The 27,379-nt window shown below is 62.1% G+C and overlaps 1 protein-coding gene across 9 annotated transcripts in view; it reads left to right on the top strand.

Annotated features, from left to right (window-relative positions):
* The first annotated feature begins 20,800 nt into the window (after nt 1-20,800).
* Nucleotides 20,801-27,379, top strand: part of EPB41L1 (erythrocyte membrane protein band 4.1 like 1) — a 96,126-nt gene continuing 89,547 nt past the window's right edge. For 8 of the 9 annotated variants that reach the window (XM_064167764.1, XM_064167759.1, XM_064167765.1 and 5 more), the window contains exon 1: nt 20,801-20,923. The gene's annotated coding sequence lies outside the window, so the exon portion shown is untranslated. Of the gene's footprint in view, nt 20,924-21,817; nt 21,839-27,379 lie in introns of those variants that run through there. The other variant, XM_064167757.1, reaches the window with a different exon arrangement.

Here is a 27,379-nt window from a genome sequence, read left to right as displayed (position 1 = left end):
TGAGCAATGTCTGTAGGTAGCTGAGGGCTGGGGGGCAGGAAGGGAGGCACAGGGACAGCCTCTGCTCACCTGTGCCCTGCCACAGGACAAGGGCAAGGGAGGGAAACTGCAGCACAGGAGGTTGCAGCTCAGCATGGGGAAGAACTTCTTGGCTGGAAGGGTCCCAGAGCCCTGGCACAGGCTGCCCAGAGAGGTTGTGGAGTCTCCTCCTCTGGAGCCTTCCCAGCCCTGTCTGGATGTGTTCCTGAGTGCCCTGTGCTGGATCTCTGCTGCTGCTCTGGCAGGGGCTGGGCTGGCAGCTCTCCAGGGGCCCCTTGCAGCCCCTGACATCCTGGGATCTGGGATCCTGTGACATCCTGTGGCTGCCTCCCCATGGGTAGGAGAGGTCCCTGCATGTGCCCAAGACCAGGACACAGTTCTGCTGCCAGGGGCACATCCCTGGGGTGCCTTGGTCTGGCAGGCAGGCCAAGGAGTGCTGGGCATGGCTGCCCACTCTCCCCACCCCCTTCTCTGTGCTCTGAGGCTCGGGTGGGTGCTCAGCCTTGCAGGGCTCTGCCTCTCTCCCTTGCAATCTTTGCAGGTCCAATGAGCTTTAGTCTCTCCCCAGCAGCAGATGGACAGACAGGCAAAGAGCTCCCAGCTCCACAGCCTGCTTCTTTCCTTCCCTGGCAGGTGCTGATTAATAGTTAACTTCCAGGACTTTTCCTCCTGGCAAACTGGGAGTCCATCAACATTTTCTTTGACCTCTTGGTTAAAGAAAAACCAAGAGCCAGTTGACATCTCCTGAACTTCTCTGGGTGCCAGGTGGAACTGGTGCCCAACTTGCAGAAGTCTCTGTGCAGGTACAATGGCAGAAGGGCAGGGGAACATTTCAGGCCAGTGTGGGCTGTGGGCAACCAGCCACAGCCACCAGTGGGATGGTACAGGAGGGATCCAGGGCTACAGTCTCCTCTGGGATGTAAATCAGAGCTTCATCTGTCCCCTTCCCCAGGGGCAGAGTGGCTGGGATGGGCTTGGCATGGACCTGGCACTGTGATCTACTCGGGGGAGCCTCAAGCCCTTTACCAGTGAATGCAGAATACGCTCTCAGTGTGCAGGCAGTTAGAGTAGAACCAGAGAACCACAGAACCAGCCAGGCTGGCAGAGAGCTCCAAGCTCAGCCAGCCCAGCCTAGCACCCAGCCCTGCCCAACCAACCACACCATGGCACTCAGTGCCCCAGCCAGGCTTGGCTGCAACACCTCCAGCCACAGCCACTCCACCACCTCCCTGGGCAGCCCATTCCAATGCCAATCACTCTCTCTGCCAGCAACTTCCTAACAACATCCAGCCTCAACCTGCCCTGGCACAGCTTGAGGCTGTGTCCCCTTCTGCTGCTGCTGGCTGCCTGGCAGCAGAGCCCAACCCCACCTGGCTACAGCCTCCCTGCAGGCAGCTGCAGGCAGCCATGAGCTCTGCCCTGAGCCTCCTCTGCTGCAGGCTGCACCCCCCCAGCTCCCTCAGCCTCTCCTCATAGTGCCAAGGCATCAGGTGTGGCCATTCAGCAGGATCTGGACAGGCTGAGAGCTGGGCACAGGAGAACCTCATGAGGTGTAGAGTCCTGCACCTGGGGAGGAGCAAACTCCTGCAGCAGCACAGCTGGGGGCTGAGCTGCTGGGAAGCAGCTCCATGAAGGACCTTGGAGTCCTGCTGGGCACTGAGCTCTGCTTGGGCAGCAATGTGCCCTGCTGGGCAAGAAGGCCAATGGGGTTCTGGAGGGGCAAAGACAGAGTGTGGCCAGCAGGGCAAGGGAGGTTCTTCTCTCCCTCTGCCCTGCTCTGCCCTGGTGAGAACACAGCTGGAGGACTGTGCCCAGTTCTGGGCTCCCCAGTTCCAGAGACAGGGATCTGCTGGAGAGTGACAAACAGAGGCTGTGAGGGTGATGAAGGAACTGCAACATCTGTGTGAGGAGGAGAGGCTGAGAGGCCTGGGGCTGGTTAGTCTGGAGAGGAGAAGGCTGAGAGGGGACCTGACCAGTGGCTACAAATGTCTGAGGGGTGGGTGCCAAGCAGGTGCCAGGCTCTGTTCAGTGCTGCCCTGTGCCAGGACAAGGAGCAGTGGCCACAAACTGGACCCCAGGAGGTTCCACCTCAGCATGAGGAGAAACTCCTTTGGTGTGAGGGTGCTGGAGGCCTGGAGCAGGCTGCCCAGAGAGGCTGTGCAGGCTCCTGCTCTGGAGGCTTGCAAGCCCCACCTGGAGTGTTCCTGTGTGCCCTGCCCTGGGCTGGGTTCAATGATCTCCAGAGGTCCCTTCCAACCCCTGCTGTGTGATTCTAGGTGCTGGGACCTCCTCAGCATCCGTGGCCATCAGCTCCCTCATCAGGGGAGCAAAGTGGGTGCAGAGATGTCCTTGTTGTCCCCAAAGGCCCAGAGAGGAGAAGGCTCCAAGCAGACCTTACTGTGGCCTTGCAGTGTCTGAAGGGGGCTGCAGGAAAGCTGGGGAGGGACTCTTTAGGCTGTCAGGGAGTGATAGGCCTGGGGGGAATGGGACAAAGCTGGAAATGGGGAGATTCAGCCTGGGTGTTAGGAAGAAGTTGTTCAGCATGAGGGTGCTGAGAGCCTGGCACAGGTTGCCCAGGGAGGTGGTGGAAGCCTCATCCCTGGAGGTGTTTAAGGCCAGGCTGGCTGTGGCTGTGGGCAGCCTGATCTAGTGTGAGGTGTCCCTGCCCCTGGCAGGGGGTTGGAGCTGGATGGTCCTTGAGGTCCCTCCCAAGCCTGCCTGCTTCTGTGCTCCACAAGCAGAAGTGCTGCCCAGAGGCTCAGCGAGCTGCAGGGGCCTCAGGTGCTGCCAGCAGGAGGCTGCTTGCCCATGGCCATGCACAAACAGCAGCGGGCAGTGGGCAGAGCAGCTGGGGCTGCCCTCCCCAGGCAGCAGCACGGCACAGAGCCTTGTGCCTCCGCTCCTGGGGGTCAGAACCCCTCCGGCTCTCCCCTCTCTGTGGCGCTGGACAGAGCCAAGAGGCAGAGAGAGGCTCTGTGCTTGGCTGGGTCCATTGCCAGGGCAATCCAGCAGGGCTCTCTGGAGTCATTTCCCAGCTGATTCCAGCTCCTGGGCTGCTCCTGGGCTGCAAGTGCAAGAGCAGGCAGCTGCTGGTTTGCTGCTCCGAGTCCTGCCAAGGGCAAAAGCTGAGCTGGGAGGTGCTGTGATCGCTGCTCGGTGAGAGCTGATCCTGCTCCTTTCACTGCTGAATGTGGCCTCAGCAGGAACCATCAGCTCCCATTATCCCAACCAGCACAGGGCCAGGGAGCAGCCAGGGACAGCAGGGGCCGACATGGAGGGCAAGCTGGCATGGCTCCTGGAGGGGAAATCAGCTCCCAGCTGGGAGCACTCAGCTCTGGTCCCTCCCAGCCCCTCAGAGCTGCTCTGGCTAGCAAAGCCCTCTGAGGTCATCCACTCCACCCCTCAGCCCAGCACCACAACCCCTGGCCCCAAGTGCCCCCTGAACACCTCCAGCCATGGGCACTCCACCAGCTCCCTGGCAGCCTCTGCCAATCCCTCACCACTCTGGCACCAAAGACATTTGTCCTCCTCTCCAACCTAACCCTCCCCTGGCTCCATTTCAGGACATTTCCTCTCCTTCCATCCCCTGACCCCAGGCAGCAGAGCCCAACCCCAGCTGCCTGCAGCCTCCTCTCAGGGAGCTGCAGAGAGCAATGAGCTCTGCCCTCAGCCTCCTCTTCTCCACCCCAACCCCCCCAGCTCCCTCAGCTGCTCCTCCCCAGCCCTCTTCTCCAGACCCTTCCCCGCCTTTGTTGCCCTTCTCTGGCCCTGCTGCAGCTCCTCAGTGTCCTTCTGGGAGTGAGAGGCCCCAAGCTGAGCCCAGGATTTGAGGTGCAGGGCACAGGCTGTGCCACCCCTGCCCCACGGACGGAGCTTTGCCACTGTGACGCTGCTGTCTTTTGTCCTGGCAGGACCCAGGGGGCAGGAGCCAGGGGGCAGGAGCCAGGGGGCAGGAGCTGGGAGGCAGGAGCTGGGGGGCAGGAGCTGGGGGGCAGGAGCCAGGGGCAGGAGCTGGGGGCAGGAGCTGGGGGGCAGGAGCCAGGGGCAGGAGCTGGGGGGCAGGAGCCAGGGGCAGGAGCCAGGGGCAGGAGCTGGGGGCAGGAGCTGGGGGGCAGGAGCCAGGGGCAGGAGCTGGGGGCAGGATCTGGGGGGCAGGAGCCAGGGGCAGGCTCTGGCTGTGCTCCAGTCTGGGCTTGTGTGCCCAGTCTGACGTCCTCAGCAGTGCCTCTGGTCCCTGCAGTGATGACTTTGGCCAGCAAATAGCCCTCCTGGGCTGCCAGGTGTGGGCAGTGCCAGCCTGCACCTGGTGCCTGAAGCCTTCTGGAGTGCAGCTCTGTGGCTGTGCCCGGAGCAGGATGTGGCCACTGCTTGTGGCTAGCGGCAGCCCAGCTTTGTCCTCCAGCATGTGTGGCCTGAGGGCTCAGCAGAGCAGAAGGCAGAGCAGCTGTGGCTCCCCGGCAGGGCTGCTGGAGCTGCTGCCAGGGAGGGGCACGGGCAGGGCACACTGCAGCCTGCTCCTGCCCTGGCAGCGCTGCAGAGCACAGCTCAGGACTCAAGGCAGCTCTCTGCTTCCCACAGCACCTCCTGGGCAGCATCCCAGGAGGGGAGGTGGAACCCGGGGGACGTCCCAGGAGGGGAGGTGGGGGCCTGCTGCTCGGCCTGCTGTGGCTGGCACCCCTCAAATGCTTACCAAGGGAGAACTGCCAGGGGTGCAGCAGATGCCCCTGGCCCAGATGACCCTTGGCACTGTGGCACTCAGCCCTGGCTGTTCTGAAGGGCAGGAGAGCGTCCCCAGAAGGACCCAGCTGCCAGCTGGCATCACTGCCTGGTGGGCTGTGTGCCACCCAGGGGCAGGGGCAGATGTGCAGCCCAGCTGGGCTCACCAGGCTCCAGCAGCTCAGAGCAGTGAGGACCTGATCCAGATGTGGGGTGAGGGTTCCATGGCTCCAGTCCCTCCCCAGCAGCCCCTGCTGCCCTCCCTACCCCCTGCTGCCCTCCCTACCCCCTGCTGCCCTCCCTAGCTCCCTGCTACCCTCCCCAGCCCCTGCTGCCCTCCCTAGCCTCTGCTGCCCTCCTTAGCCCCTGCTGCCCTCCCTACCCCCTGCTGCCCTCCCTACCCCCTGCTGCCCTCCCTAGCTCCCTGCTGCCCTCCCTAGCTCCCTGCTGCCCTCCCTACCCCCTGCTGCCCTCCCCAGCCCCTGCTGCCCTCCCTAGCCTCTGCTGCCCTCCCCAGCCTCTGCTGCCCTCCCCAGCCCCTGCTGCCCTCCCTAGCCCCTTTGCTGCCCTCCCTAGCCCCTGCTGCCCTCCCTAGCCCCTGCTGCCCTCCCTAGCCCCTTTGCTGCCCTCCCTAGCCCCTGCTGCCATCTCTAGCCCCTTTGCTGCCCTCCCTAGCCCCTTTGCTGCCCTCCCTAGCCCCTGCTGCCCTCCCTAGCCCCTGCTGCCCTCCCTAGCCCCTTTGCTGCCCTCCCTAGCCCCTGCTGCCATCTCTAGCCCCTTTGCTGCCCTCCCTAGCCCCTGCTGCCCTCCCTAGCCCCTTGCTGCCCTCCTTAGCCCCTGCTGCCCTCCCTAGCCCCTGCTGCCCTCTCTAGCCCCTGCTGCCCTCCCTAGCCCCTGCTGCCCTCCTTAGCCCCTGCTGCCCTCCTTAGCCCCTGCTGCCCTCCCTAGCTCCCGCTGCCCTCCTTAGCCCCTTCGCTGCCCTCCCTAGCCCCTGCTGCCCTCCTTAGCCCCTGCTGCCCTCCCAGTCCCTTTGCTGCCCACCCCAGCCCTTTGTTGCCCTCCCCAGTCCCTTTGCTGCCCTCCCTAGCCCCTGCTGCCCTCCCTAGCCCTTGCCCATCACCCATCCCCTTGGGCTGAGCCCGGGAGAGCCTGGGGCCAGTCCCACACCATCTGCCAGGGGCCAGACAAGGCCATGGCAGCACGGGAGCCCTGGCCAAGGAACAGAGCTGGCACCAGGGCAGGCTTCTCTGCAGGCCCTTTCCTCCCTCTCCGCTTCTGGCCCCAGCAGGCAGCAGTAGGTGAAGCTGGCAGAGGGGCAGAGGGCTCCGAGGGGCAAACCCTGCTGGGGCTCTGCCCCCCGAGCCTGGTGCTGTGCTGCAGGGAGGGGAGCAGGCAGGTGCTGGGCAGCCCTGGCACGGGCAGGATGTGCACAGGCTCTCTGCTCCAAGCATTCTCTGGCACTCTGCTCCTGAGGAGCACTAATGAGGGCAGGACCTCCCCGGGAGATGCTGCCAGGGCCTGGGAGTGCTGAATGGCTTCCGTGGCATGTGAGGGGCCACGGCCTGGCACCCCCAGCCTGGCACCCCCAGCCTGGCAGCCCACAGCTTGACTGCCCTACAGCCTGGCAGCCCCACAGCCTGACAGCCCACAGCCTGGCAGCCCCACAGCCTGGCAGCCCACAGCCTGGCAGCCCCCAGCCTGGCCTCCCTATAGCCTGGCAGCCCTGCAGCTTGACTGCCTCACAGCCTGACTGCCCCACAGCCTGGCAGCCCCACAGCCTGACAGCCCACAGCCTGGCAGCCCCCAGCCTGGCAGCCCCACAGCCTGACAGCCCACAGCCTGGCAGCCCCACAGCCTGGCAGCCCCCAGCCTGGCCTCCCTATAGCCTGGCAGCCCTGCAGCTTGACTGCCTCACAGCCTGACTGCCCCACAGCCTGGCAGCCCCCAGCCTGGCAGCCCCTAGCCTGGCCTCTCTGTAGCCTGGCAGCCCACAGCCTGACTGCCCCACAGCTTGGCAGCCCCACAGCCTGGCAGCCCCACAGCCTGGCAGCCCCTCAGCCACAGCAGGGAGGCTGCTCTCTGCTCTCTGTGCCCTCAGCTGGGGGGTCAGGGGCAGCCTGTGCCAGCAGCTGCTGCTGGGAGGGCAGGGAGGCAGCCGTGGGGGCAGCACAGGGTCTGTGTCCCCAGCTGTGGCTGCTCTCAGCTCAGCTGAGGGTTGGCACTGCCCTTTGTGAGGTGGCATCCCCCAGCAGGGTGCTCCTCTTGCCCCATGGCATCGGTGGGTCAGATGCCAGAGGTGCTGTGTGCTTGCCAGAGCCTCCCTGGGCACCTGTGGCCTCCTTTTTGTGCAGCCTGTGGGACTGGGCCCTCTGGGCACAGCTGCCACTGCCCAGGGTGCAGAGCAGAGCTCAGCAGGACCCTGGGGCATGCATCAGGGAGAACCCTGCAGTGGTTTGAGTTGGAAGGGACCTGAAAGCTCATCCAGTGCCAACCTCCTGCCATGGGCAGGGACACCTCACACCAGCACAGGCTGCTCAAGGCCTCATCCAACCTGGCCTTGAACACCTCCAGGGAGGGGGCACCCACAGCCTCCCTGGGCACCCTGTGCCAGTTTCTCCCCACCCTCACTCTCAACAATTTCCTCCTCATCTGCAGCCTCAGAGCTCCTCCTGTCCAGCCCCCTGCAGCCAGCAGGGACAGCTCCAACTGCAGCAGGTTGCTCAGGGCCACACCAAGTCTGACTTTGGATGTCTCCAGGGACAGAGCCTCTGCCACCTCCCTGGGCAGCCTGTGCCAGTGTTCTCACCCCCCACGGTGCAGAGCTTCCTCCTGCTGCCCAACCTACCTCTGCCCTGCACCAGTGCCAAACCATTGCCCCTTTTGCCCTGGATGCCCCCAGAGACCTGAGAGCTGCTGAGGTGCTGCCTGGGCTGTTGGGCTGCCAGGGGCAGGCAGGGCAGGCAGGAAGGGTGGGCGTGGGCAGTGCTGGCAGGGACAGGCAGGTCTGTGAGGAGAGAGGCAGGAGCCCATGGGGGGCACCTGTGTGCACCCAGCCAGCCCTCACCTCCCACCCTGCCTGCATGGGCAGAGGCAGCAGGCAAAGCTCCTGCCCCAGCTCCAGCAGCTTCCCAGCTGGCAGCAGCTTGGTACCAAGGCAGGTCTGGATCCAGCTGCTCGCAGGCTCCCTGCTGTCCCTGGCTCCCTTCTCCCTCTGCTTGGCCGTCAGGGAGAGGCTCTCCTGTCCCCGGAGCTGCAGCTCTGCTCTGGCTGAGCCGGGCCAGAGGTTGCTGTTCCTGGCAGCTGGCACAGAGCAGTGGGAACTCAGCACCTTGGACCCCGCCTGGCACCCAGTGGGGACTGAAGTCGGTGCCTGCTGAGGAGGGAGCCTGCCCTGCCTGCCACCCGCCCCCTGCCCTGATGGGACCTGGGTGACACACACGAGGCTGGGCAGAGCCAACCTCAATCCCAGCTGCTGCCTGCAAAGCAAACTGAGCCCTTCGAGAGAGAACAGCACAGCCCCCGGGAGCCAGCGGGCAGAGGTGGCTGCAGCTGCAGCATCCATCTGTCCCTGGGCAGCAGATGGCACAGCAGGGCACCTCCCTGCCTGCTGGGAGCTGCCCCAAGCACTCTCTGCAAGCAATGCTGCCTAGGGCCAGGCAGTCAGCTCTGCCCTGCTTGTGCCCTGCCTTTGGCACAGGCTGTGGCCAAGTGGCACTGCTCTCCTGGAGGACCTCAGGCTCCTGCTCTGCAAGCTTCAGCCCCAGCTCCTCAGGCTCTCCTCCTCAGGAAGATGTTCACTGCCTGCAGCAGCTTTGGGGCTCTGTGCTGGACTCTCTCAAGCAGCTCCTGAGGTCCTTCCTGAGCTGAGGGGCCCAGAAGTGGGCACAAGATTCCAGCTGTGGCCTCAGCAGGGCAGAGCAGAGGGGCAGGAGAACCTCTCTGACCTACTCAGCACAGCCCAGGATGCCCTTGGCCTTCTTGGCCAGCAGAGCACATTGCTGCTCATGGGCAAGCTCCCACCCAGCAGGACCCCCAGGGCCTTTTCCCCTTCCCTGCTCTCCAGCAGCTCAATGTTAAACTCTTTGGACAAGTCCAGGTAGAAGCCATCAGCTGCTCCTCTCTTAGCATCAAGGCTGTGCCCCAGCACCGAGGCTGTGCCCCCATCCCTGCAGCCCACCTGATGTGCTGGGCATGGTTTGCACTCAGTGCAGCCATGGTGGTGCCAACAGCCACCTCCTTATCTTGGAATCACAGAATGGGTTAGGTTGGAAGGGAGCTCAAAGCTCAGCCAGTTCCAACTCCCTGCCATAGGCAGGGACACCTCCCACTAGAGCAGGTTGCTCAAGGCCTCATCCAGCCTGGTCCTGAACACCTCCAGGGAGGTTATGGAGCACAGAAGCACCCAATGGGATCAAAGATCACTTTGGGTGCTTCTGTGCTCCACAACCTCCCTGGGCAACCTGTGCCAGTGTCTCACCATCCTCACTGCAAACAACTTCTTCCTAACATCCAGTTTCAATCTCCCCTCTGCCACTTCAAACCCATTCCTCCTCCTCCTCCTCCTCCTCCTCTCATTCCCAGCCCTTGTCAATAGTTCCTCCCCAGCCCTTCTGGAGCCCCCTTCAGCTCCTGCAAGGCCACTCCAAGCTCTCCTCCAAGCCTTCTCCTCTCCAGCCTGCACAGCCCCAACTCTCTCAGCCTGTGCTCACAGCAGAGCTGCTGCAGCCCTCTCAGCATCTTGGTGGCCTCCTCTGCACTGGCTCCAACACTTCCATGTGCTGCTTGTGCTGGGGGCTGCAGAACTGCCCCCAGGGCTGCAGGTGGGGTGTGAGGAGAGCAGAGCCAAGGGGCAGAATGCCCTCCCTTGCCCTGTGCCCACACTGCTCTGGCTGCAGCCCAGCACAGGCTTGTGTCTGGGCTGCACTCACCCTGCAGGCTCCTGTGGAGCTTTGCATCAGCCCAGACCCCCAGGGCCTGTTCCTCAGGGCTGCTCTCAGCCATTCCCCACCCAGCCTGGAGCTGTGCCTGGGACTGTGCTGGCTTCCATGTGTCTGAGCACCGTTTCCAGGTGGATCTGCTCTGCAGTCTTGCTGTGCACAGAGGTGAGGCTCATGGCTTGGTACTCCCTGGGTCTTCCCCTTCTCCAGTCAGCAGCAACCTCACAGCCTGGCACAGCTCCTCAGACGTGAGGGGTAGTGGCTTAGCCACTTCACCTGCCAGGTTCCTCAGTCCATGTCACCAGCTCCTGTGGACTTGTCCACTCTGGAGGTTCCTGGGATGGTCTGGAACCTGATCTTCCCTTAGAGTGGAGGTTCTGCATTCTCCCAGCCTCTGCCTTCTGCCACTCAGGCAGTGTGGCTGCAGCCCTTGCTGCTGGCAGCAGAGGCAAAGCCTCAGGGGTCTCAGCCTTGTCCACATTCCAGGCACCCAGGTCTCCAACTGCTCTGCAGAGAGGGTCCACATCTCCCTCTGTCACCAACGTGCCTGGAACAGCCCTTTCTGCCTGAGCTTGTCCAGGAGCTCCCTGGTCATCCATGAAGCCCCCTTGCCAGAGTGCATCACTCCTTGGAGCTTGGAGGAGGTGATCCTTGAATATTAACCCTCTTGAGTCACCCTGTCTGGATGTGTTCCTGTGTGCCCTGAGCTGGATTGTGTGGTCCTGCCCTGGCAGGGGTTTGGGCCAGCAGTGTGCCCAGGTGGCCAAGAGAGCCAGTGGCATCCTGGCCTGCATCAGCAATGGTGTGGCCAGCAGGAGCAGGGAGGTCATTCTGCCCCTGTGCTCTGCACTGGTTAGACCACACCTTGAGTGCTGTGTTCAGTTCTGGGCCCCCCAGTTTAGGAGGGACATTGAGATGCTTGAGCGTGTCCAGAGAAGGGCAACGAGGCTGGGGAGAGGCCTTGAGCACAGCCCTACGAGGAGAGGCTGAGGGAGCTGGGATTGGTTAGCCTGGAGAAGAGGAGGCTCAGGGGAGACCTCATTGCTGTCTACAACTACCTGAGGGGAGGTTGTGGCCAGGAGGAGGTTGCTCTCTTCTCTCAGGTGGCCAGCACCAGAACGAGAGGACACAGCCTCAGGCTGTGCCAGGGGAGATTTAGGCTGGAGGTGAGGAGAAAGTTCTTCCCTGAGAGAGTCATTGGACACTGGAATGGGCTGCCCGGGGAGGTGGTGGAGTCGCCGTCCCTGGAGCTGTTCAAGGCAGGACTGGACGTGGCACTTGGTGCCATGGTCTGGCCTTGAGCTCTGTGCTAAAGGGTTGGACTTGATGAGCTGTGAGGTCTATTCCAACCCTGGTGATACTGTGATGCTGTGACACTGTGATCTGTTCGGGTCCCTTCCAGTCCCTGGCACCCTGGGATCTGTGATCCTGTGACTGCAAGCACTGGCACCGGAGCGGTAGGAGTGGGACGGGTTGAGGTTCCCCTCCCCCAGCAGCTCTCTTTCCTCGCTCTGTCTGTTGGTGGCTCCTAACCCCGCGGCTGGCTCCCCGGGGGCTGCAGCTGTCCCTCGGCTCTGCTGAGAGGGCTGCAGCAGAAGTGCTCTGGGCCTCGCTGCAGCTCTGTTGGGTGATGCTCACCAGGCAGCCCACACTCTCCCCTGGGTCTCAGGACCCCTGCCTGCAAAGGGGGGCAACATTCCTGTCTGCCAGGGGTGCTGCAGCTCTCTGCACTGCCAGGTGTCACTGTGGCATGTGTCACATCTGTCACACAGGTCCTTAATCCCCTGGAGTGACATGAAAAGAATCCATTTCCTCCTGGTCTGCCTCCTCACTCTTCCCTGTGAGCAGCACTCTGTGAGGCTGTGCCCAGCTCTCTGAAGGTCAGCAGGCACTGGCAGCATCTGGGTACCAGGTCCTGCTCCTTGGAAAGCAGCAGGTGAAGGCAGTGGGAGGCCCTCTCATCCCCCAGGACTTCAGGTCCCCAGAGAGGCAGGGATAATAAGGCCTTGATCTGAGGTCTCTGGTGACATCTCAGTCCCAGGGACTGCTCTGAGCTTTGGATCCCACTCAAACAGCCTGGAGCAACATGGCACCAAGAGCTGGCAACCCATGCTTGGGATGGAAACAATTGCCTGGGGCTCTGGAGGTGAATCAGCCTGAGCTCATCAGTGAGTCCAGCATCATCCAAAAGGGGTGAGGGGCACAGAGTGCCCAGAAGCAAACCACAAGGAGCTGTGCTCTTTCTCCTTGAGGGTGACTCTCTTCCAGCCCCCCTCAGCCTGCGGCCACCCAATGCCTCCCTGTGGGCACAGCTTTACCGAGGGGGCTGGAGCTGAGGAGCACACAGGGAGCTTCTCTCTAATCCCAGCTGGCAGCCAGCTCCCCGAGCTGCACAAAGGAGCTTTTCATGTCCTGCACAAACAAGGCAGAGGCATAAAAGGTTGTGAGCACAGAGCAGCAGCACCAGCGGCAGCTCAGGCAGGGACTGCCACAGCAGCCTCCTGCCCGGGGCACCCAGACCTGCACACCCTGGCCCTGCGGCTGGGCTCGATGGGACCAAGGGTCTGGGTGCACCCAGCCCCTCTGCTGCAGCCTGAGGGCTGGCTCAGCTCCCAGGCAGGGCTTGACCCCCATGCCCGAGCGGTGGGGCTGGCAGGTGCCAGCGTGCCCCTGCCTGCGAGCGGGCATCGCGCTGCAGGAGCGCAGGCTGGCACCGGAGGGGAGGAACTCTTCACAGCAGGGTGGGCAGGCACTGGCACAGGTTTGCCCAGCAGGCTGTGGATGTCCCCTCCCTGGAGGTGTCAAGGTCAGGTTGGACGAGGCCTTGAGCCCCCCGGGCGGGTGGGAGGTGTCCCTGCCCGTGGCAGGGGGTTGGAGCTGGAGGAGCTTTCAGGTCCCTTCCAACCCAACCCATTCCAGGGTTCTATGATCTGCATCTTCACCTTGTGCTGGAAGGGAGGAAGAGCACAGCCCCCCCTCAGCGTGTGCTGCACCCTTGGCTCGTTAGGCCTGCTGGGGAGAGCTTTGCAATGGCTGCCAGCAGCTGCTGGGTTGCTTCCTTGGCTCTGGTGCTGCAACATTTGGCTCTGTGCTTAGAAGGTGCAGCTCCAACAGCTCCAAAGTGCTCTTCCTTGGGAGAGAATTCTTCAGAGTGGCACCGATGGAGCTGGGCACCCTTGGCTCATGGGTCTGTGCCAGGGAAGAGAAGGGTCCCTGTAGCAATACACTCAAGGATCACCACGGGAGGATCCTCTTGGCTGTCCCTGCTGTGGAGCCTCTCTCAGCCTTCTGTGCCATGAAGCCTCTCTCACCTCTCTGTGCCATGAAGCCTCTCTGGCATTTCTGTGCCATGGAGCCTCTCTCACCTCTCTGTGCCATGAAGCCTCTCTGGCATTTCTGTGCCATGGAGCCTCTCTCACCTCTCTGTGCCATGGAGCCTCTCTCACCTTTCTGTGCCATGGGGCCAGGCCAGAATCGTTGCAGGGTTAAACTGCAAGGAGGACACTCCCTGGAATCAACCATAGCATCTTTAGGGTTGGAAGTCCTCCCAGTCTTGCAGTCCAAGCCTCAGTCCAACACCACCGTGGCCACTAAGCCATGTCCCCTGGTGCCATGGCTGCATGGTTTGTGAACCCCTCCAGGGGTCACCTCCTCCCAGTGCAAGCATTTTGGCTCCACAGGTGATGAAAGGAAGCTGGCACTCGATGTGGTGAGGTCTGTGAAGAGCACAGAAGCTTTGTGCAGCTCTTTGAAGGGCAAAGCTCCTGGGCTCAGTGCCCTGGCACAGGAGACCTCCTTCCTGCACAGCCCTGTGTAGTTCTGCCTGAGTTCTGCTCTTCCCTGTACTGTGACCCCTACAGCAGCCCAACTCATCCACAGGAGCTTTCCTCCTGCCTTAGCACCCTGAATCACTCAGCAGAGTGAGTGAAAGACCTTGAAGGCTCTCAAGGAGCTCTGGCAAGAGCCTGGGACCAAACTTGTCCTGATATTGAACCATGCAACACCTGCAAGGCCTTGCAGCTTGGACCAGTCCTCATTTATCTGCAGAGGTGTTTGGGTTTGCTTACCCTTACCTTGTTGGGCCAAGTTCATGCTGCTGGGCAAATGGGAACCTGCCCAGGGAAGCCTCACTTTGGGTTGCAGACATTCCCTGCCTCCTGAGGGAGGGTTCTCCATGGAGCCACTGAGCTTGCAGGCAGCTGGGCTGGGCTCTGCTGCCTGGGGTCAGGGGATGGAAGAGAGGCAATGTCCTGAAATGGTGCCAGGGGAGGGTCAGGTTGGAGAGGAGGACAAATGTCTTTGGTGCCAGAGTGGTGAGGGATTGGCAGAGGCTGCCCAGGGAGGTGGTGGAGTGCCCATGGCTGGAGGTGTTCCAGAACCATGTGGCCATGGCACCTGGGGGGGGGGCTCAAAGGTGTCCCTCATGCAGCACAGGGCAGCAAAGCTCTCCAGTGGCCAACGTGCAGAGGCAGCTGCAGCCAGCTGGGTGCTGGTGTTGAAGGCAATGAACTTCTCTAGAGAGTGCTCTGGGTTGGAGGAGGCCTCAAAAGCTCATCCAGTTCCAAGCTCCCTGCCATGGCAGGGACACCTCCCACCAGCCCAGCCTGCTCGAGACCCTGCCCAGCCTGACCTTGAACACCTCCAGGGAGGGGACAGCATAAAAACCATGACTGAGCCAGTGTCAGCTCCTTAAATCTGTATTTTAATCCTTCAGATCTTCAGTTAAGTTCCCCAAAACCTGATCAGGTTCTTCTCTGCCACCCCACACGTGGCCAGAGCAGGTATCTCCATCACTGCCAGCAGGGATCTGAGCTCGTTTCTCTGCTGCTGAACAGGCAGAAGGAGGTTGTCCAGAGAATATCCAGCTCGTGGTGTGGTGACAAAGAGCTCACAGATGACACTTGGCACACTCAGCCCTCCTCCTTTCAGCGGGCTGCAGGGCCAGGTCTGTGCATGGAGAGCATCTGCTGTGTCCTCAGGAGGCCTGGAGAGTCTTAGGTTTCAGCCTGGGGATGAATGGAAGTCAGCTCAGGTTGGGCCTTTTGCACCAGTGCAAGAAGGGGAGGAAAGGAGTCACTGGAGGGGTTGGTTCTACTCATTCTTCTTCTGGCTGCTTGGCTTCACAGGGGGAATGGTCCCTGTGGGGGGGCCTGGGGAGCCCATGCCAAGGGTAGCTGTGCTCATGATGCTGCCAGTGTGTTCTCTCACTGACTTACCTCACCCAGGTGGGCTGGGAAGTGAGCCTAAAGTTTGAATTGCCTGTCTTGTCTCCCAGAGCATGACAGAGCTCTCCCCATCCATCAGAAAGCAGCTTGAATGACCTGAAAGGTGGAAAGGGACAGGAGGAGTCTCCAGGGCACTGTGCAGAGCTACAGCTGCAGTTCCTTATTCATAGAACCACAGAAGTGTTTGGCTTGGCAGAGCCCTCTGAGGTCATCCACTCCAACCCTCAGCCCAGCCCCACCATGGCCACCAAACCCAGCCCCAGGTGCCATGGCCACACAGGTCTGGAACACCTCCAGCCATGGGCACTCCACCAGCTCCCTGGCAGCCTGTGCCAATCCCTCACCACTCTGGCACCAAAGGCATTTGTCCTCCTCTCCAACCTGACCCTCCCCTGGCTCCATTTCAGGACATTTCTGCCCCTTCCATCCCCTGACCCCAGGCAGCAGAGCCCAACCCCAGCTGCCTGCAGCCTCCTCTCAGGGAGCTGCAGAGAGCAATGAGCTCTGCCCTCAGCCTCCTCTTCTCCACACCAGCCCAACCCCCCCAGCTCAGCTCCCTCAGCTGTTCCTCCCCAGCCCTCTTCTTCAGACCCTTCCCAACATTTGTTGTCCTCCTCTGGTCCTGCTTCAGCTCCTCAGTGTCCTTCTGGGAGTGAAGGCCCAAAGGTGACCCCAGGATTTGAGGTATGCCCTCACCAGTGCCCATTCCAGGGGCACCATCCCTACCCTGCTGCCCACACCATGGCTGATCCAGGCCAGGCTGCTGGTGCCCTCCTTGGCCACCTGGGCACACCCTGGCTCCTGTCACCCAGCACCCCCAGGTCCTTTCCTGCTGGGCACTTTCCAGCCACTCTGCCCCAAGCCTGCAGCACTCATGGGGTTGTTGTGACCCACGTGCTGGGACCCACACTTGGCTTTGTTAAACCTCATCCCACTGACCTCAGCCCATCCATCCATTCCAGCCAGGTCCCCTTGCAGAGCCTTCCTGCCCTCCAGCACATCAAGACTCCCACCCAATTAATGCCATCAGCAGACATCCTGAGGCTGTGCAGATCATTTCTAGAGATGCTGAAGAGGACTGGACCCAGCACTGAGCCCTGGGGATCACCACTGGTGTTAGTGCACCACTGTGGTGCAGCTTCTCTCCTGCACTAGCTGCCTTCAGTGCAGGCTGACAGGCAGTGGTGTCCCCTGCAGTGGTGTCCCCTGCAGTGGTGTCCCCTGCAGTGCAGAAAGCAACTGGCAGAAGGAGACCTGGGGGTTGTAACAGACAAACAACTCAATAAGAGCAAGAAATGTGCCCAGGTGGCACAGAAAGCCAATGGCAGCTTGGCTGGGCTCAGGAATGCTGTGCCCAGCAGGAGCAGGGAGGGGATTGGCCTCTTGGACCTGGCTCTGATGAGGCCACAGCTCTGGAGCTGTGTCCAGTTTGGGGCACCTCAACACAACACCTTGGGCAATAGGTTGGACTGGATGATCTTGGAGGTCTCTTCCAGCCTGGTTGATTCTGTGATTCTAAGAGAGCTGTGGAGGTGCTGGAGGCAGTGCAGAGGAGGGCAGGGAAGCTGGGGAAGGGCTGGGGAAGAGATCTGATGAGGAGAGACTGAGGGAGCTGGGGATGGTTGGCGTGAGGAGGAGGAGGAGGCTGAGGGCAGAGCTCATCACTGCCTGCAGCTGCCTGAGAGGAGGCTGTGCAGAGGTTGGTGCTGGGCTCTGCTCACAGGTACTTAGTGGCAGAACAAGGGGGAATGGCCTCAAGCTGCAGCAGGGCAGGCTTAGGCTGGCCAGGAGGAGAAGTCCTTTGGCAGCAAGAGTGGTCAGGCCCTGGCACAGGCTGCCCGGGGAGGTGGTGGAGTCCCCAAGCCTGGAGGTGTTTGAAGGTGTTTGGCTGTGGTGCTTGGGGCTGTGGCTCAGGGTGAGCCTTGCAGAGCAGGGTCAGTGCTTGGGCTTGGGGGTCCTGAGAGGCTTTGCCCACCTGAGTGCTTCTGTGACTCTGTGCAGCCTTCAGCATCTGCCCTCAGGGACACACAGCAGGGAAGGGCCCTGGCGTGCTCCACGCTGCGAGAGGCAGGAGATGCAGCTGGGACATCCTCTGCCTGCAGGGGAAGGCTCTGCCTGGGGCTGGCTCCCAGGCTCTGGGGCTTTGTTTTTTCCCAAGAGGTTGCTGCTATTTGCCCAACTTTCCAGCTGGGCTTCTCCAAGGCACAAAGAGGCAGGGCCCGGCTGAGTTTGTACAGCGAGTCAACAGCTCAGCAGGGGATTAGAGCCCACAATCCTGCTGGCATCGCCGCCTTGGCTGGAGCCGCTGGACCATGCAGCTCCACTTTGTTCCTGGTGCTCTCCGCTGGCATGTGGGCAGTCGGCAGAGAAGCCTCAGCGGAGCTAAGGGAGGAGGAGCTTGATGGAGCAGCAAGAAAGGCTCTGCCTCGGTCCAGAGCTGCGTCCCTGCCATGGGGGCACAGGGGTCAGGTGCCCTTTGTGAGGGGCAGTGGCAGGGTTCCTGCAGGCTGGGGGGCAGGAAGCTGTAGAGCTGCACCCACTGGCAGCTGGCACAGAGCCCTGGCACCCGCTGCTGCCAGACAGGCGACTGGGTGCTGACACACCATGACAAGCTGCCCCAGGTCAGCCCTGGCTGGCAGAGGACAAGCACAGGCAGCCAGGGCAGACCTGTGCTAGAAGACTCCCCAGTCCTGCCCCTCATCGCTGGGGACCTGCCTGGCTGGGGGGCCCTGGCAGAGCTGCACCCTTCCAACTTCTGAGGGCCAGAAGAGTAACCAGTGGCAGCTGTGCTGCTAGAGAGCAGAGCTAGCAAAGGAACCACGAGGATGGTCAGGACACAACTGCTTGGAGCCCTTCATTCAAGAGGTTCACATAATCGAGCAGGCTGGAAGAGAGCTCCCAGCTCACCCAGCCCAACCTAGCACCCAGCCCTGCCCAACCAACCAGACCATGGCACTAAGTGCCCCAGCCAGGCTTGGCTGCAACACCTCCAGCCATGGCCACTCCACCACCTCCCTGGGCAGCCCATTCCAGTGCCAATCACTCTCTCTGCCAGCAACTTCCTCCTCACATCCAGCCTAGACCTGCCCTGGCACAGCTTGAGCCTCTGTCCCCTTCTTCTGGTGCTGGCTGCCTGGCAGCAGAGCCCAACCCCACCTGGCTACAGCCTCCCTGCAGGCAGCTGCAGGCAGCAATGAGCTCTGCCCTGAGCCTCCTCTGCTGCAGGCTGCACCCCCCCAGCTCCCTCAGCCTCTCCTCACAGGGCTGTGCTCCAGGCCCCTCCCCAGCCTTGCTGCCCTTCTCCAAACACCTTCCAGCACCTCAACATCTCTCTTGAGTGGAGGAGCCCAGAACTGGACACAGCACTGCAGGGGTGGCCTGAGCAGTGCTGAGCACCGGGGCACAAGAACCTCCCTTGTCCTGCTGCCCACACTGCTCCTGAGCCAGCCCAGGATGCCATTGGCTCTGCTGCCCACCTGGGCACACTGCTGCCTCCTCTGCAGCTCCTCTCTGCCAGCACCCCCAGGACCCTCTCTGCCTGGTTGAACTGGATGAGCTTGGAGGTCTCTTCCAGCCTGGCTGGTTCTATGATGCACCAATGCTAGTGGGCACCAGGGGTCACGCCAGGGCTAGTTGCAGGCTCTGGGAAGGAGGACAGCAGAGCCAGCACTAGGGCAGTGCTGGCTGCCCTAGTGCTGTTTGACAGATGCCCTCCTCCCTTCACTCCTCAGCATCTGCCAGGCATAGAGGCTGTGTGGGCAGTGCCCTCCAGCCTGGTTCCTCCTGCTGATGGGCACAGAGTGATTTGCTCCAAGGTTTCACCTCTGGCAGTAGTGGCCATTGGCAGCTGTGCCACAGCAGGAGGCTCCATGGGCCTGGGGCATCCCTGGACTAGGGGCACCCATGCTGTGCATGCTGAAAGGAGAGGATCACCCAGAGGGACCTCGGCAGGCCTGAGAGGTGTCTCTGTGTGACACTCAGGGAGTTCAGCAAGGCCAGATGCAAGGTCCTGTGCTCGGGCTGGGTAGTCCATGTGAACTGAATCAGGTTCCACGGGAGCATGAGGAGGGATTTTTCACCTGTGAGGGTGACAGAGCCCTGGAGCAGGCTGCCCAGGGGGGTTCTGGAGTCTCCCTCTGGAGGTATTCAAAACCTGCCAGGACGTGGCCAGGTTGGATGAGGCCTTGAGCAACCTGTTCTAGTGGGAGGTGCCCCTGCCTATGGCAGGGGTTGGACCTGGATGAGCTTTGGGATCCCTTCCAACCTAAAGCATTCTATGGGTTGGAACTGGATGAGCTTTGGGATCCCTTCCAACCTAAACCTTTCTATGATGCTGTGATTCTGTGTGTTCCTGTGGGATCTGGTACAGGGGACCCTGCTCTAGCAGCAGGCTTGGACTGGATGAGCTTTGGAGGTCCCTTCCAGCCCCTCTCTGGAGATACTCAAGAACCATGTGGTTGTGTTCCTGTGGGATCTGCTCTGGGTGGCCCTGCTCTGGCAGGGGGGATGGACCAGACTGAGCTTTGGGGGTCCCTTCCAGCCCCTGGCATTCTGTGGTTCTATGATCCTCAGTCCCAGCGTGGAATGGAAGAGGGATCCAAGTCGTTGGTTGATGAGAAGCTCAGCATGAGCCAGCAGCCCCAAAAGCCAGTCACATCCTGGGTGACATCCCAGGCAGTGTGGCCAGCAGGTTGAGGAAGATGATTCTCCTCCTCTGCTCCACTCTCCCAAGACCTCACCTGAAGTACTGTGACCAGCTCTGGGGCCCAAGACATGGAACTGTTAGAACAGGTCCAGAGGAGGCTGCAAAGATGAGTCTGGAGCATCTCTGCTGTGTGAATTGGGCTTGTTCTGCCTGGAGCAGGCTGCAGGGAGGGAGACCTTACAGTGGCATTCCAGCCTTTAAATGGGGGCTACAGGAAAGATAAGGGAGGGACATCAGGGAGTGTACTGACAGGAGGAGGGACAATGGCTTTGGGCTGGGAGAGAGGAGACTGAGGCTGGAGATGAGGGGGAAATTGCTGAGAGTGAGGGTGGTGAGACACCGGCACAGGTTGGGGGTGGTGAGACACTGGCACAGGTTTCCCAGGGAGGTTGTGGATCTTCGATCACATTGGGTGCTTCTGTGCTCCACAACCTCCCTGGAAGTGTTCAAGGCCAGGCTGGATGAGGCAGAAACAAGGGCAGGAGGAGGATGAGGAGGAGCAGAGGCAGAGGCAGAAAGAGGGGCAGAGGAGGATGAGGAGGAGTAGAGGCAGAAGCAGGGGCAGGAGGGGGATGAGGAGGAGCAGAGGCAGAGGCAGAAACAGGGGCAGAGGAGGATGAGGAGGAGTAGAGGCAGAAGCAGGGGCAGGAGGGGGATGAGGAGGAGCAGAGGCAGGGGCAGAAACAGGGGCAGAGGAGGATGAGGAGGAGCAGAGGCAGAAACAGGGGCAGAGGAGGATGAGGAGGAACAGAGGCAGGGGCAGAAACAGGGGCAGAGGAGGATGAGGAGGAGCAAAGGCAGAAACAGGGGCAGAGGAGGATGAGGAGGAGCAGAGGCAGAGGCAGAAACAGAGGCAGGAGGGGGATGAGGAGGAGCAAAGGCAGAAACAGGGGCAGAGGAGGATGAGGAGGAGCAGAGGCAGAGGCAGAAACAGGGGCAGAGGAGGATGAGGAGGAGCAGAGGCAGAGGCAGAAAGAGGGGCAGGAGGGGGATGAGGAGGAGCAGAGGCAGGGGCAGGAGGAGGAGGAGGACCAGGCGGAGGAGGACCAGCCGGGGGCCGGGCAGCCGCAGCAGCCCCGGGACGCGCCGCGGCCCGGCCCATGGGCGGCTCCCGCGCAGAGCGGGGCGGGCCTGGCCCTTCCCTCGGCTCCGCAGCCTGCGCCCGCCCCGCCGCACGGCGGGCAGGCAGCGGCGGCAGGCAGCGCAGGCAGCGGGGTGGGCAGCGGCCGCTGCGGCGTGGGGCCGCGCCCGGGAGGCGGCGGCGGAGCGGAGCGGAGCGGGCTGAGCCGAGCCGAGCCGAGGTGAGCGCCAGGGCGGGCCGGGCCCGGGGCCGGGGCTGGGGCCGGGTAGCGCAGGCGGCCCCAGGTGCTGCCTGCAAGGAAGAGGCGGGCAGGGCTGCGGGCAGGGCTGCGGGCAGGGCTGCGGGCAGGATCGCGGGCAGGATCGCGGGCAGGATCGCGGGCAGGGCTGCTTGCGGAGCTGCGGGCAGGGCTGTAAGGCAGGCGCAGCCCCGCCGCTGGGAACGCTTTTCCAGCCGGGCCTGCCCTTCCTGCGGGAGGGAGGGAGGCAGCGCATCCCGCACCCTGCCCAGCCTCCCGCACCCCGCCCAGCCTCCCGCAGCCTGCCCTCCTCCCGCAGCCTGCCCTGCTCCCCAGCCGCCGTGCGCGGCGGGATGCTGCGGGCGGGGCGCGGCTCCCCGCGGGGGTCCGGCCGGAGCGCGGCGTGGCGTGGGGTGCGGTGTGGGGGGGTGTGGGGCTGTTCCGCGCCTCCCACCCGCGGAGGAGCCGGAGCCGAGCGCGGGGAAGCAGCAGCGCTGCCTGCGGGCGCCGTGAGCCTTTCCCCGGCATCCGTCGGCCGAGCCGCGGCGCTCCCCCAGCCGCGCTCCGGGCTGCGGGCTCCGGGAGACGATTTACATTAGAGGGGGAATGTGGAGAGAGCCAGAAACAACTTGGCCTGGGTCCTCGCATATTTCTGTGGTTATTTTTGGAGCCTCGTCATACGGCAGGAGGTGGGCTCGGGAGGTATCCTTGAGCTCAGCGTTTTCTGCCCGGGCTGGTTTCCCGGGAGATTGGACTCGAGGACCTACGTGGCCCTTTTCTCCGTCGGTGCTTGCTGCACCCAGACGCGGTTCCTCTCGCCGGCTGTGCGGGGGCATTGTTTGCCTCTGGCGTTCCCTGCCTTCGGCACGGTGCGGACCCTCCGGTGGACAAACAATGGTGTGGCTGTGCGTGGCTGGGAGTCGCAGCGCCTTGCGGGAGCGGGGCGGTGGGGAAGGCTGTGCTCGACTCGGCTGGGGATGGTGTGAGGTGGCTTCTGATCAGCGTCCTCTGGAGCCAGTGCCGAGCCTGAGGTGGGACTTCACCGGCATCCCTAGAGAGGCCAGCCCGGTGCGTCCCTCTCCTGCCTGTGCTTGGCTGTCAGTTTCCCGCTGGCTTTCTCATGCTAGACTTGTCCAAAGTCATTTTTGCTTCCAGACAACTTGAGATGTGGGAAGCACATTGTTACCAGGGGCTGCTCCTTGGGGCTGCCCGGCGGATCTCGACCTGGTTTGTGGCCCACTGGAGGCTTCTGCATGTGTCACATCCCTTTGACTAAGGCTGCCCAGGCTGGAGAGCTGCTCTGGTGGCCTTGAGCTGCATGCCCTTGTCGTGGTCAAGCAGGTTTGGAGCCGAGGCAAGGCTGGGTTTGGGCGATGATCCTTACGAGAAGGGAATTACTCTTTAATTAGTGTTGGCTTTTATTGAAGAGTCTGATTTGGTAGGTGTGGAACCTGTCTGGAGGCCTCCTCGGGATGCTGAGGAGCTCCCAGGATTGCTCAGTCATGCTCTCAGCGAGGACCCTGCTCTGCTGTGTGCAGCGATGCAGGGCGTGTTCTGGAGGCTGTGGCAGCGTCTGGCAGGTTCACAACCACCCTCCTTCTCCCAGAGCACTCCCAGCTTGCACAGGGCTAACCTCTCTCTTTGGTGTCAGAGGACCGTGCTGAGTCCCTCGGGGTCGGGGGGGCGGGGGGGGGGGGTTTGTGAGCCTCCTCCCTGCCTGCTGACCCTGCCAGGAGTGGTGCACTGATGTCTCCTCTCCTCTTTGCACCGTCCTGGTGCCGTGTAGGTTGCTCTAGCTGCAACTTCAGAGGGTAAGGCAGGCATTAAACCAGGCCTCCCCCCACACAGCAGAGCCCTGGGGTGGGCTGCAGGGTGTCTGGGGGTGTGATGCAGCTCTGGCTTGGCTGCAGAGCCTGTGAGTGTTTGTGCTGGCTGACTGCAGGTGATGTGTTCTTCCCCTGCCGTTTTGGTTGCTGGTTGCTATTGCAGCCTGAACTGTCCAGAATCCTTAGCTTTGCCAATTTTGGAGAAATTGGCATTTACCAAACCTCCCAGGGGAGATTTCTGTCGTTTGAGAGGAAGGTTCTAAAACAAAAGGGCTTTGAAGCTCAGTGTTGTATTTCTAACCAAAAAGCAGTAGAAGAGAGCCTGGGTGAAGACCTTTCCAGCCCAAGTGCTTGCTTGGAGCTCGCTGTGCCCCCCCTTCCTGGGCTGCCGTGGCTGCTCCCGGGGCATGTGGCTTAGGGGTGGCCAGCAGAGGTGCTTGGGTCAGCTGAAGAAGTCACTGCAGTGTAGAACAGAGGAAATCTTAGGCACCCATTTTCTTTCCCCAGATGTTTGAGCTCCTCGGTAAGCTCTTGGTGATGACCTTGGCCCCGGTGTGGGGTTGGACCTCTCAGTGATTTACAGAACACATTTTCATGCCTTCTGCTGGCAGCACCAAGCCCTTGTCCTGTCTAGAGCTCCAGTGTCACTCTGTGTTGCCTATGTTCCTCCTGGCTCTAGCACTGCTGCTGTGTTACTAGAGACTGCTGCTGTGTTGTAGAGACAACCAGCCCAGCCCAGTGCCTGATGTCTTCTTTTAGGGACAAAGTGGTCATAGAATCACAGAATCAGCCAGGCTGGCAGAGAGCTCCAAGCTCAGCCAGCCCAACCTAGCACCCAGCCCTGCCCAACCAACCAGACCATGGCACTAAGTGCCCCAGCCAGGCTTGGCTGCAACACCTCCAGCCACAGCCACTCCACCACCTCCCTGGGCAGCCCATTCCAGTGCCAATCACTCTCTCTGCCAGCAACTTCCTCCTCACATCCAGCCTAGACCTGCTCTGGCACAGCTTGAGGCTGTGTCCCCTTCTGCTGCTGGCTGCCTGGCAGCAGAGCCCAACCCCACCTGTCTCCAGCCTCCCTGCAGGCAGCTGCAGACAGCAATGAGCTCTGCCCTGAGCCTCCTCATTCCTGTAGCTAATTGGGATCTCTAAATGAGGAAGTCCTGGAGAATGACCTGTTGGTGAAAGGGCAGGGGCTGGGCTGGGCTTGTCCTGAGTTTCCTGCCCAGTTTTGCAGACCTCCCCCGGGTGTCCTCTGCCTTACTTTGGTCTGGCAAGGGCCCGGGGCGGCGTCCGTGCTGCCTCAGCGCTGCCCCAGGGAGGCTGGGGGAGCTGGGCAGGGTACGGGGAGCTGTGGCTGTGTGTGACAGCTCTGCGTGGGTGTCTGCAGGGCCTCTGCTTAGCTGTGTAGCAGACTCTCATGTGGTGCCTGTCACTTGGAGGTCTGAGCCGAGGCTGAAGCTGTGTTTTAAGCCTAGACGGAAAGAAGCGAGGTGAAGCAGCAGAGGTCTCTGAGCAGGCTCTGGCTGCTGGAAGCTCCTGTCCAGGCAGCCCTGTGCAGCTCCTGACGCATGACTCTCACAGGGCAGCTGGAAATGTGCTGGGGCTGTGACGGCTGCAGGGCTTATTGTTCCCATCAGAGCAGTTGGGTGGCTCTGAGTCAGCAGGTTTGGGTCTGCCGCCGCCGGGGCGGTGGTACTGGGGAGCACAGTGAGGTGCTGGGGTGCACAGTGCGGGGGGCTTGGGCCTGGGGTCACACTCACTGTGGGCTCATGCTGCCCCTGCAGCCTGGGAGGAGCTGTCTGTAGTTGCGGGAGCTGCAGGACAGTCCTTTGGGAGCTCCCCTCCAGCCCCTGCCCTGTGCCGCTGGGGCCGCCTGGGGGTGCCCGCAGGTGCCTGTACCAGGAGCTGAGCTTCTCCACAGCGGGACAGGAGCTGGCGTTTGTTCAGGGAGCCCTGTGGGAAGGGGCAGCCATCCCGGAGCCCCAGGTGGGTGACCCGGCAGGAATACTGCGTGTCTGCCTGTCCCAGTGCACAGCTGCCCCTGCCCTGAGCTGAGGCTAGGCGCTGGTCAGTGCCCAGCCTATGGGGTGGGCATGCCCATGTGTGTGCTTGTGCACGCTGCCAGCTTCCCTGCCTGGGGGGGTGAGAGTGGCAGACGGAGCCTTACACTCCAGACCGTAGTGCTCTACAAGAGGAATTCCTTTCGATCTTTTGCCCATGGTTTGCCCTTTGCCCTGGAGGGCAAAACCAGCTCCTCCTGGTACTTAGCGGTGCCCCAGCCTGGAGCTGCAGTGCCCGGGGGCAGCCGGGTCTGGGTAAGCAGCATCCCGGGTCCAGCGCGGTCCGAGCACAGACTGGGCTGACCCTATTGTGCTGGGAGCACAATGAGGCTGCGGCTGCAGCTCCGCCGCTGCCAGCGGGTCAGCACTTTCACCCTTTGTGGCGGTGAAATACAGTGGCAGCTTAGCACCTGCTGCGCCTCCCCCCTCTCAGAGAGCAGCCCCCTGCCCGCCGGCCGGCACCGGGCTCCGCAGCCCCCTTGCTGGGCTTGGCCGCCCCGCAGCCCTTCTCGGTTCCGCAGCTCGGTGGGTGCTGCTCTGCGGGGCCAGGGGGTGGCTGGCAGGGCCAGTGCCACGCTGCTGCCCAGCGCTGCTGCCCGCAGCGGGGCCGTGCCGAACGCAGCATCCGCAGCCTGGCCCCGCTGCCGGCTGCCCCCCGCCGGCTCCTGCCCCCTCTCCGCTGGCCCCGGCAGCCGGCAGGGCTGTGTGCGCTCCCTTCCCCCGGTGTCAGGTGCGGAGGGAAGCGCAGGGTGGAGTCGGCTCTCGCACAAAGGAAATATTGAAGGATCAGCTCTGCTTTCGCTGGATCCTTTATTTTTTTGGCGGCTGGGGAGAGATTGATCAGGATCTTAACACATTCACAGCCCCCTTCCCACCTCCTTTTCCTGCGAATCTGTTGCTGTCGTGGTATCTTTCAGGAGGTATTTTTAGCTTTGCCTTTTCTGTTGTATTTCATTCTCTCTTCTCCCTCCCCCCCCCCATCTCCTCGTATCAGGCTGGTGCAGGGAGCCTCGTTTCTCCGGGAGAGCAGAATGAGCCATTTCACAGGCACTCCGTCATGGCAGCAGGGCTGCCAACCCTGACTGTGCCCTGCAAACGGCACCTCCCCCCTGTACCCGGCTCGTCCTGCTCGCCAGGGTGAGCCCCAGCAGAAAGCCGCCCTGGGTGGCCAGCAGAAAGCCATGCCAGGCTGCTGCGTTCCCTGGCAGGCCACAGAGCACAGCCCTTGGCACCCTCCTCCTCCTGCCCATCCGCACAGGACCATCACCCAGCCGTGCGTGAAGGCCTGCAGCACTGGGAGGGGTCCTGCAGGTTTTGCTCCTTAATGATGCTTCCGTGTATGAAAAGCAATTAAATGTTCTAATGAGCAGCACTATTGATCTGGCAGGGCTCTGCTGGCAGGAGCTCCTGATGGGCACGGCATGGTGGCAGAAGCAGTCTGAGAATGGGCTGGAAGGGACCTTAAAGATCATCCAGTGCCAACTGCCTGCCAAGTCCATCTTGGCCTTGGACATCTCCAGGCAGAGGGCAGCCACAGCCTCCCTGGGCAGCCTGTGCCAGTCTCTCCTCACTCTCAACAATCTCTTCCCCAGCTCCACTCTCCCTCTCCCATCTCCCAGCTCAAAGCCATTGGCCCTCAGCCTGCCACTGCCAGCCCTTGTCCAGAGTCCCTCCCCAGCTCTCCTGCAGCCCCTCCAGGCACTGCAAGGCTGCTCTCAGCTCTCCCTGCAGCCTTCTCTCCTCCAGGCTGCACAGCCCCAACTCTCCCAGCCTGGCCCCACAGCACAGCTTCTGCAGCCTCTGCTCCTCTTGCTGGCCTCCTCTGGAGCCTCTGCAGCAGCTCCAGGTCCTCCTTGTGCTGTGTTCCCAGAGCTGGAGGCAGTGGTGCAGCTGAGGGCTGAGCAGAGCAGACTGGAGGGGCAGAATCCCCTCCCTGTGCTGCTGCTCTGCCTGCTCTGGCTGCAGCCAGCACACAGCTGGCTCTGGGCTGCAGCCACCAGTGCTGGCTCCTGGGCACTTTGGCACCACCTGACCCCCCCAAGGCCTTCTCCTCAGCACTGCTCTCAGCCACTCCTTGCCCAACCAAACTCAACTCTTTCACCAAACCCAACTCTGTGGCTCAGCCTCTCTTCCCACTAGGTCCAAAGGCATTGTGCCATGGGTCAGAATTAGCCATAAGGAATCTGGGGGTAGGGGGGAGCAGCCCCAGAGCTGGTGGGAGGAGGGCAGAGCTGTTCTCCAGAGCAGCCCTGAGCTGGGCAGCAAAGGCAGCTCACTGCTCCCACCTCTGCTGCCAGCATCAACCAGGCTGCCCAAACAACCAGGCTGAACTCGTGGCAGTGTTGCCTTGGAGGGGATTTAGTGGAAGCCCTGGCATGTGGTGGTCCTGCAGAGGGTCAGACCAGCCTGATCCAGCTCTGGATGGACATGAAGCTGGCAGTGGCCATTCCCTCTGCAAGGTCCCTGGGAGTCTTCTTCAGGGAACCAAAAAGTGCTTGCTGGTGGCGTGAGCTGAGCCAGCCCCTGATGGCCACCTTGGCCTGTGTAAG

Source organism: Pogoniulus pusillus, chromosome 29, assembly GCF_015220805.1.
Source record: "Pogoniulus pusillus isolate bPogPus1 chromosome 29, bPogPus1.pri, whole genome shotgun sequence".
In the NCBI taxonomy this organism is placed as follows: domain Eukaryota; kingdom Metazoa; phylum Chordata; class Aves; order Piciformes; family Lybiidae; genus Pogoniulus; species Pogoniulus pusillus.
Note: the sequence above shows the minus strand (reverse complement) of the source record. Positions and strands in the feature narration are given on the sequence as shown.